This window comes from Choloepus didactylus, chromosome Y (assembly GCF_015220235.1).
Source record: "Choloepus didactylus isolate mChoDid1 chromosome Y, mChoDid1.pri, whole genome shotgun sequence".
Classification (NCBI taxonomy): Eukaryota; Metazoa; Chordata; class Mammalia; order Pilosa; family Megalonychidae; genus Choloepus; species Choloepus didactylus.
The window spans coordinates 43399129-43408327 of NC_051335.1; the positions used below are offsets into that span (position 1 = coordinate 43399129).

Sequence of the window (9199 nt, forward strand, 5' to 3'; positions counted from 1 at the left end):
TTCTTGGGAGAAAGCAATTTTGAAACTAGAACCCAGGAGCAAAGGAAACACAGATACCAGCCCCATGCCTTCCCAGCTGACAGAGGTTAGCTGGATGCCATCAGCCATTCTTCAGTGAAGGTATCCTCAAGTTGAAGCCTTAGTTTGGATACTTGTATGGCCTTAGAACTATAAGTATGTAACCTAATAAATCCCCTTTATAAAGCCAATCCATTCTTCGTATTTTGCCTAATGGCAGCATTACCAACCTGGAATACTATGTAACTGGTGACTAATGTAGAATATAAATATTATTCAGGAGACCTGCTGGCATGCAGCATCCCACAGTAATATTTGTTAAGAGAATATGTCCTGAGCTGCACTAAAATGGTGACTCCCATGTGCCATCTCGTAGCCCAGAGAAAGGTAAATGAGGGCCCGAGTTGGGCATCAGGGGTGTCTGGGAGCCAGGAGACCTGCGTCAACTGGCTAGTGAGCAGTTGGGATGTGAGGCCAGTCTTGAATCCACAGTGGGGAGTGGGATAATGTAGCCATTTCTGTTTCACAGTGCCTGCCTCCAAGGAGCTCAGGCCAGTGATGGAAGAAAATAAGCAACATGTAAATGTCATAAATGCTTAGAAACTGGGTATCAGATTTATGAATGCACAGGAAAAAGACAATACCTACATCAGTCTTCATGAACAGCAGAACTAAAGAAAGCTTTAAAAGAAAAAGAAAACGGATTATTATTACAACAAAGCATTGGAGAAACTGATGTAGAAAAAAAGTCCAAGAAAAAAAGTCTACAAGTGTAACCAGTTTCAGAATCAGTAGCAGTGACTACTACTACAGCCAGTGATTCTTCATCAGAAAGTGAAAAAATGTCTACCTCATCCTCCTCAAGGGATAGTGACACTAATGGGAGCTCTTCTTATCCATCATCCTCAGCCTCCTCCACATGCTCTTCCTCCTCCTCTGATTCAGACTCAGATTCCAGCATCTCCAGTAGCAATAGCACTAGCACAGATAGCAGCTCTGAGGACAAAGCACCAAAGAAGAAGAAAAAGAAACAGAATTCCATCCATATTGGACTGATGGACTGAAAACATTAAAGTGATTCTCTGAAGGGAATTTAAATTTTATTAAGGCCAAAAAGGTTAACTGGTCAAACTTTCTAGAGATCAGAAGTTTCTAAATGTTTTATATTGTACAAGCATAAAAAGTATTAATAATGGATTACATATATACTTTATTTTAAGAGGTATTTTGTTTTGCTTTTGTATGTTTAAAATATATTTCTAAATTCAAAGCTGAAATCCAGTAAATCTGTTTCTGTGATGAAACTTTTCTTTCCCTGTGAAATAAATGCCATATTTTGTTATATGTTAATGGTATGTATCTATCAGACATGTTTTCAGAATAATGCATCAGAGTCTCAGGCAATGAATTTCTAATGCTTTTGACTATGCGTTATTCTGTAAGATTTAATACCTTGTTCTTATGTGAGGAATGTAAGTAGGTTACGAGTTTTCCTATTGTTGATAAATGCACTTGATTTGTGCATTTCCACTCAGAAATTTTTTCTGACTTCTTGTCCTAAATGAAAAGTTCAAGGAACTTATTATATGTTCATACATTTTTAATGAAGCAAGTTTCACATTGTTTTTTGTATCTTTCATTAACTTATGGTTCCTTATGTTCTCAAAGTCATGCTTGTCTGAGGAAAATAATTCTAGAGGAACATTCCCTAAAAAGTTCTCAAAAAACTGGAAACTACTTAGGAGTCTAATCTTGGTGTCTTTTGATAAAGTCAGTATATCAAAAAAGAAAACAACCTTGTAAAAAGCTATCTTTGTTCAATGGCATGCTATAGGAAGTACCATTAGAAGAAGAAAAGAGGTAGAAGGAAGAGGTAATTTTTACATAAAATTATGGCAGTATTGATTGCCTTTTATTAAAAGGATTTTTTTTTGTATTTCATAAAGATTGCCATTTCTGCAATTATTTTATGACAGTGTATATGGTAACTGGTCACATATGATAGTCTACTGCAAAAATATGAATGACTTGGATTAAATCTGGTATGTTTACATAGCATATCACATTTGAAATCTAACATAAAAGTAGGTTTAAAAGGAAAGACTGCACAATATTTCCTACAAGTAAAATACTTTGTAAAAACTATGACTGCTAAGTCTTTTTAATATTTTTATGAAAAAGTAATAGAAAATTACCTTTGAAGAAAATGGACTTCTATTTAATCTTGAAATATGTGTATGTTGTGAGTTTAAGGAGACTATAATTACTTGCAAGGTTTATAGAACTATCTCCTTTCAATGATTATAAATAAACTCCCAGAATACCATTTCAAAGACTCCATACAGAATATATCATTTGACACATAAATTTTATGAATTAATAATCAAACACATTCCACAATATTTGTAGTCTTTAAGGGTAATTTTGGCAATTGAAGAACCTAGAAGAGGAAAAACGTGTACATACACTGAAATACTTGCAGTTACTAAAACTCACAGTTTGTACTCACAAGCGTAAAACAAAACAAAAAAAGAGAGAATATGTCCTCATGTCATATCTAGGGAAACACGTCACCTGGAGGATGGGTTTTGAGTTTAAATTGAAGGGCAAACTTCTAATAAGAATTGGTTATAGATTAGAGGAAAGTCAGCCAGAGGAAGTATCTTAATATTCTAGATCCAAAAATACCTGACTGTGTCAGAGAAAGCATTTTCAACGTTGTCATGCTTGGGGAGGTGGGTATTAGGGCAAACCTGAGGTGCTGACCTGGAATGAGAATAGGTTTCAATGAAAACCTTCCTTTTCAGATATCCTGTTTGCTCTATTAATTAAAGATGTCTAAAATTGAGGGAGTAAAGGGAGAAAAGACATGGGAAGGAAGACTAGCTATTTCTAACCCAACCCAAATTGAAAACCAATCACAGCTGTAACTATCATAAAAACCTGGGTTCAAAAAGCAGTGTATTTTCAGTCAGGCTTATATGTGAGGTGGTGATTCTTGGGTCAGGTCCTTTTGTGAGGCTTTCACAGGCAAAAAAAGAAGGACTTCAGAAAGGGTGGCCTACAAACATGTATTGAAAACCTATAGCGGAAAAGGCAGGAACAAGAGCATGAACTGACTAAAAACCTAGAACTCTTAGTAGCTCAGTGGGCTGGTGCTTTCGAGTCCTGTCACAGATGTGACAAGACTTCTTGACAGGCTAGAGACCCTGAATCATTGACAGAAGGAAGAGTTCTTTTTTATATACGTTCAGTTTTAATGAGATATGTTCACATACCATACAATCGTCCATGATGTACGATCAACTGTTCACAGAACCATCTTATAGTTGTGCATTCATCACCCCAATCTATTTTTGAACATTTTCCTTACACCAGAGAGAATCACAATCAGAATAAAAAACAAAAATAAAAAAAGAACACCCAAATCACCCCCCCCCATCTCACCCTATTTTTCATTTAGGTTTTGTCCCCAGTTTTCTACTCATCCATCCATACACTGGATAAAGGGAGTGTGATCCACAGGATTTTCACAATCACACTGTCACCCCTTGTAAGCTACATTGTTATGCAATTGTCCTCAAGAGTCAAGGCTACTGAGATGGAGTTTGGTAGTTTCAGGTATTTACTTCTAGCTATTCCAATACATTAAAATCTAAAAAGGGTTATCCATATAGTGCATAAGAATGTCCACCAGAGTGACCTCTCAACTCCATTTGAAATCTCTCAGCCACTGAATCTTTATTTTGTTTCATTTCACATCCCCCTTTTGGTCAAGAGGAAGTTCTCAATCCCATGATGCCAGGTCCAGATTCATGACTGGGAGTCATATCCTGCATTGCCAGGGAGATTTACACCCCTAGGAGTCAGGTCCCATGTGGGGGTGGGGGGCAGTGAATTCACCTGTCAAAGTGGCTTAGTTACACAGAGAGAGAGGGCCATGTCTAAGCAATAAGGAGGCACTCAGGGGGAGACTCTTAGGCACAATTATAAGCAGGTTTAGCCTCTCTTTTGCAGAAATGAGCTTCATAAGGGCAAGCCCCAAGATAGGGGGCTCAGCATGTCAAACCACCAGTCCCCAATGTCTGTGAGAACATTAGCAACCATCCAGGTGAGGAAGCCCAACACTTCTGTATTTCCCCCCAGCTCCTCAGGGGGGAGGAGCATATGTTCTGCATATATTTTTTTTCATTGTATATGTTTTTTCAATTAGCATTATAAAATTGAAAAAACAGATAATAAAAGAAAACATTTCAAACAAAAGCAAAATAAAGAACTAAGAAAAAACAACCTGTAATAACTACATTACTTCCAACATGTTCCCACTCTACCCCCAAGAGAATATTTAGACTATAACCCAGCAAAGGAATAAGTAAAACAAGTAACCTAAAATGACTTAATTTTGTATCTGACTACTTTGCTAAATTTGTCTTTTAGCTCTAGTAGCTGTGTCATTGATTTCTCAGGGTTTCCCAGATATAAGATCATATCATCTACAAATAATGACAGTTTTACTTCTTCCTTTCCAATTTGGATGCCTTTTATTTCTTTGTCTTGCCGGATTGCCCTGGCTAGCACTTCCAGCACAATGTTGAATAACAGTGGTGACAGCGGGCATCCTTGTCTTGTTCCTGATCTTAGAGGGAAGGCTTTCAGTCTCTCACCATTGAGTACTATGCTGGCTGTGGGTTTTTCATATATGCTGTTTATCATGTTGAGGAAGTTTCCTTCAATTCCTACCTTTTGAAGTCTTTTTATCAAAAATGGATGTTGGATTTTGTCAAATGCTTTTTCAGCATCTATTGAGATGATCAATTGATTTTTCCCTTTTGAGTTTTTAATGTGTTGTAATACATTGATTGTTTTTCTTATGTTGAACCATCCTTGCATGCCTGGAATGAACCCCACTTAGTCATGGTGTAGGATTTTTTAAATGTGTCTTTGGATTTGATTTGTAACTATTTGGTTGAGAATTTTTGCATCTATATTCATTAGGGGGAGTGGCCAGTAGTTTTCCTTTCTTGTAGCATCTTTGCCTGGTTTTGGTATTAGATTGATGTTAGCTTCCTAAAATGAGTTAGGTAGTGTTCCATTTTCTTCAATGTTTTGAAAGAGTTTGAGTAAGATTGGTGTCAGTTCTTTCTGGAAAGTTTGGTAGAATTCCCCTGTGAAGCCATCTGGCCCTGGGCATTTATTTGTGGGAAGATTTTTGATGACTGATTGGATCTCTTTGCTTGTGATGGGTTGGTTGAGGTCTTCTATTTCTTCTCTGCTCAGTCTAGGTTGTTCATATGTTTCCAGGAAATTGTCCATTTCCTCTACATTATCCAGTTTGTTGCCATAAAGTTGTTCATAGTATCCTCTTATAATTTTTTTAAACTTCTTTGTTATTCACAGTAATGTCATCTCTTTCATTATTTTTTTTATTTTATTTTGTAATAAATTCAAACTTACAGGAACAGTTGCAAAAATAATACAAAACCCATAAACAGAACAACAGCATGCCCTGCCCCCCTCCTCCAAGACCCTGATCCACCCCAACTTTAACAACCTGTTACACTATCATTTCTTTCTTTCCCTCCCTATCACCTATCATCTATGCTTTGTCTTCTGAACATATGAGAGCAAGCTGCACACATCTTTCAACAAACAATGTAATTCATATCTACAATTCCCATGAACAAGAACATTCTTTTATGCAATCCTATTAAGCACAGCTAAGAAGTTCAAGAAATTCAACATTGATGCAAAGCTTACATTCTGTTTTTCCTTTTTTGTGTGTGTGTCTCAACTGTGTCCCTTTGAGCCTCCTCTCCTCCATCCTCAGATCCCATCCAGGATCATCCTTGACATTTAATTATCATTATCTATTTAGACTTTTTCTTTTTTTTTTCAATTGTGGAAACATATATACAGCCTAAATATTCCCATTCCAAGCCCTCCCTAGCATTCCATTCGTGGGATTAATCATATTTAGAATGTTGTAATGCTATCACCTTCCCACTATCCATTACTAGAAATTTATCTTTACCCCAAACAGCAAGCCTACACTCATTTCTTAATTCCCCATTGCCCCTTCCCCCACTTCTCATAACCCATACTCTACTTTTCATCTCTATGGTCACATCATCTGATACTTTCTTTGTGTTTACTGTGGAGCTTAAGTTTAACCTCTTAAATCTGTAACAATCTTGTTTTACTTTGACACCACCTTAACTTCAATAGCACATGTAAACTATGCTCCTAAACTCCTCTATTCCCCCACCTTTAGTTCTTGTAAAAAATTATGTATTTTACATTGAGTCCGAAACCACTGATTTGTCATTATAGTTTATGTATTTTAGATCCTGCAGGAAGTAAATAGTGGAGATACAAATCAAAATACAGTAGTATTTGTATTGATATTTACCATGTGATCTTTACTGGAAATCTTTATTTCTTCATGTGGTTTCAGTCAATTGTTTAGTGTATCTTCCTTTCAGCCTGCTCAATTCCCTTTAGCATTTCTCATAGGACTGACCTATTGGTGATGAAGTCCCTCAGCTTTTGATTATCCAGGAATATTTTCATCTCCCCCTCATTTTTACCCTCCAGTTGCTTGTGAATTTTCTAAGTCTCTGATGGTTATTGACTTCTATTTGTATTCCATTATGGTCAGAGAATGTGCTTTGAATAAATTCAATTTTTTTTTCAAATTTATTCAGGCTTGTTTTATGTCCCAGCTTATGGTCTATTCTGGGGAAAGATCCATGATCACTAGAGAAGAATGTGTGTCCTGGTAATTTGGGATGTAATGTTCTAAATATATCTGTCAAATTTCTCTATATATCTCTCTCCTTTCTCTGTTTCTCTGTTGGTAGGGCTCCCTTTAGTATCCGAAATAGGAAACGTCTTTTATTAGCAAAATCTCTCAGCATGCATTGGTCTATGAAAAATTTAAGCTCTCCCTCAAATTTGAGTTTTGCTAAATAAAGTATTCTTGGTTGGAAATTTTTCTCTCTCAGAATTTTAAATGTCATGCCACTGCCTTCTGGTCTCCATGGTGGCCACTGAGTAGTCACAACTTAGTCTTATGTTGTTTCCTTTGTATGTGGTGAATTGCTTTTCTCTTGCTGCTTTCAGAACTTGCTCCTTCTCTTCAGTATTTGAGAGTCTTATCAGAATATGTCTTGGAGTTGGTTTATTTGGATTTATTCTATTTGGAGTTAGCTGGGCATTTATGCTTTGTATATTTATATTGTGTAGAAGGTTTGGGAAATTTTCCCCAACAATTTCTTTGAATAATCTTTCTAGAACTTTACCCTACTCTTCCCTTTCTGGGACAGCAGTGAGTCTTAAATTTGGATGTTTTATTTTATCTATCATATCCCTGAGATCCATTTCATTTTTTTTTTTATTTTTTTCCCCATTCTTTCTTTTGTTCTTTCATTTTCTGTTCTGTGGTCCTTGAGGAGGCCAAGTTGTTGTTCAGCTTCCTCTAATCTTATGTTGTGAGTATCCAGAGTCTTTTTAATTTGATCAATAGTTTCTTTTATTTCCATAAGATCCTTTTTTTAAATTTACTCTTGCAATTTCTTCTTTATGCTCTTCTAGGGTCTTCTTCATGTCTTTTATATCCTGTGCCATGCTCTCATTGTTTGCCTGTAGTTCTTTGATTAATTGCACCAAGTACTGTGTATCTTCTGATCTTTTGATTTGGGTGTTTGGGTTTGGGTTCTCCATATCATCTGGTTGTATCATATGCTTTAAGATTTTCTGTTGTTTTGGCCTCTTGGCATTTGCTTTCCTTGATAGGGTTCTTTCAGGATATAAAAAAATACCGATCTCTAATTTGTCAGAACTGCAGCTTGGTGTTGTTCACTTTCTCTAACTAGCCAGCAGATGGTGTTTGTGAGTCACCTATTCCCCTCAAGTCAGTTCTCCCCAACTTTGTCTTTGTGGTGTGTGGGGATCTGGTTCCTGTGGGGTTCAATTGGTGCACTAAGTTTGGGTGTGTTGTTGGTGCTGTCTGCCCGGAATGTGGGGTGTGTGTCTGGGTGGTTATGGAGGAAGGGCAGCTTTAATAATCAAACCTCCCAGGTGTTCCTGGAGATTTAAGGCTCTTGAAAGAGTCTAAGCTTTCATTTCAGTCTTGCCACAGATTGTCTCTGCTGCTGACCCACAAGTCCTTGGTATCGGCTTAGGGTCTCTGGGATTTCCAAGTGGGTCCCCCTGCTCAGCCATGCTGTTCCAGGATCTCTGCTTAGGGAAGGCTGTGCCATGTCACAAGTGCACGCAGGCCTCCAGGGAAGCTCTGGGCCACCAGGCCATGCAGGGGTGCTTCCAGCCTGCTTTAAAGACGGTTGAATGGGGCATGTTAATTTCCCCCTTTTTGCACAGCTGTGTCTTCCCAGTTCTGGGACAATTAGCTGTGGATGCACTGAAGGCCACTGTCCATGGCCAATATTGTCGTGTGTGTGCGGTGCTGCAGGAATTACTCCGTGTCATACTGGGACCCTTGGCCCAGCTCTGGGCTATAGCTCCGGCCTGGGCAGGAGCGTCTCCAAACTGCCAGGGAGATGGCTGCAAAGGGCATGGTTTCCTTCTCCTTTTGGCTCCCCTCTGCCCCTCTGGCCCCAGGACAATCAGCAGTGGGCTATCCTCCACACCAGCCACAGAAATGTTGGCTCAGCCTACTCCTGCTGTGCTTCACTGCATGGTTCTCAACGTCATAACAACAGCCGCTCCTGTTTTGTTTTTTTTTTTTTTAAAGAATTAGTCCATCTCCAAATACCAACTCAGCATTTCCCTACATAGCAGTACAGCCATGGGACTTTCAGCTGGCTTACCCACTCATTTCAGAAAGCAGACTCCCAGTTTCAGCAAATGCATGGTCCCTGTGGATTTAGCAGACCTTGTCTGGCTGGTGCTACTTTGGAAGTGGTGTTCTGGGTCACTATCTGGCTTTTATCTAGTATTTTTCATGGAGGTCCTTTTTTTGCCCTGTCTCACCTAGCTGCCATCTTAGCTTCTCCTCATTCATTGTTTTATTTGGGTCTTCTCTCTTTTTGATTTTTCAGTCTAGCTAGGGGCTTGTCAATCTTGTTGATCGTCTCAAAGTAACACTGTTTGGTGTTATTTATTCTGTCTGGTTTTTTTGTTTTCTATGTCATTTATGTCTGCTTTAATACTTGTGATTTCT

General features: G+C 38.1%; 1 pseudogene; it reads left to right on the forward strand.

Moving 5' to 3' along the window:
* The first annotated feature begins 366 nt into the window (after positions 1–366).
* On the forward strand, positions 367–1082 carry LOC119524120 (annotated as a pseudogene).
* Positions 1083–9199: the final 8117 nt, after the last annotated feature.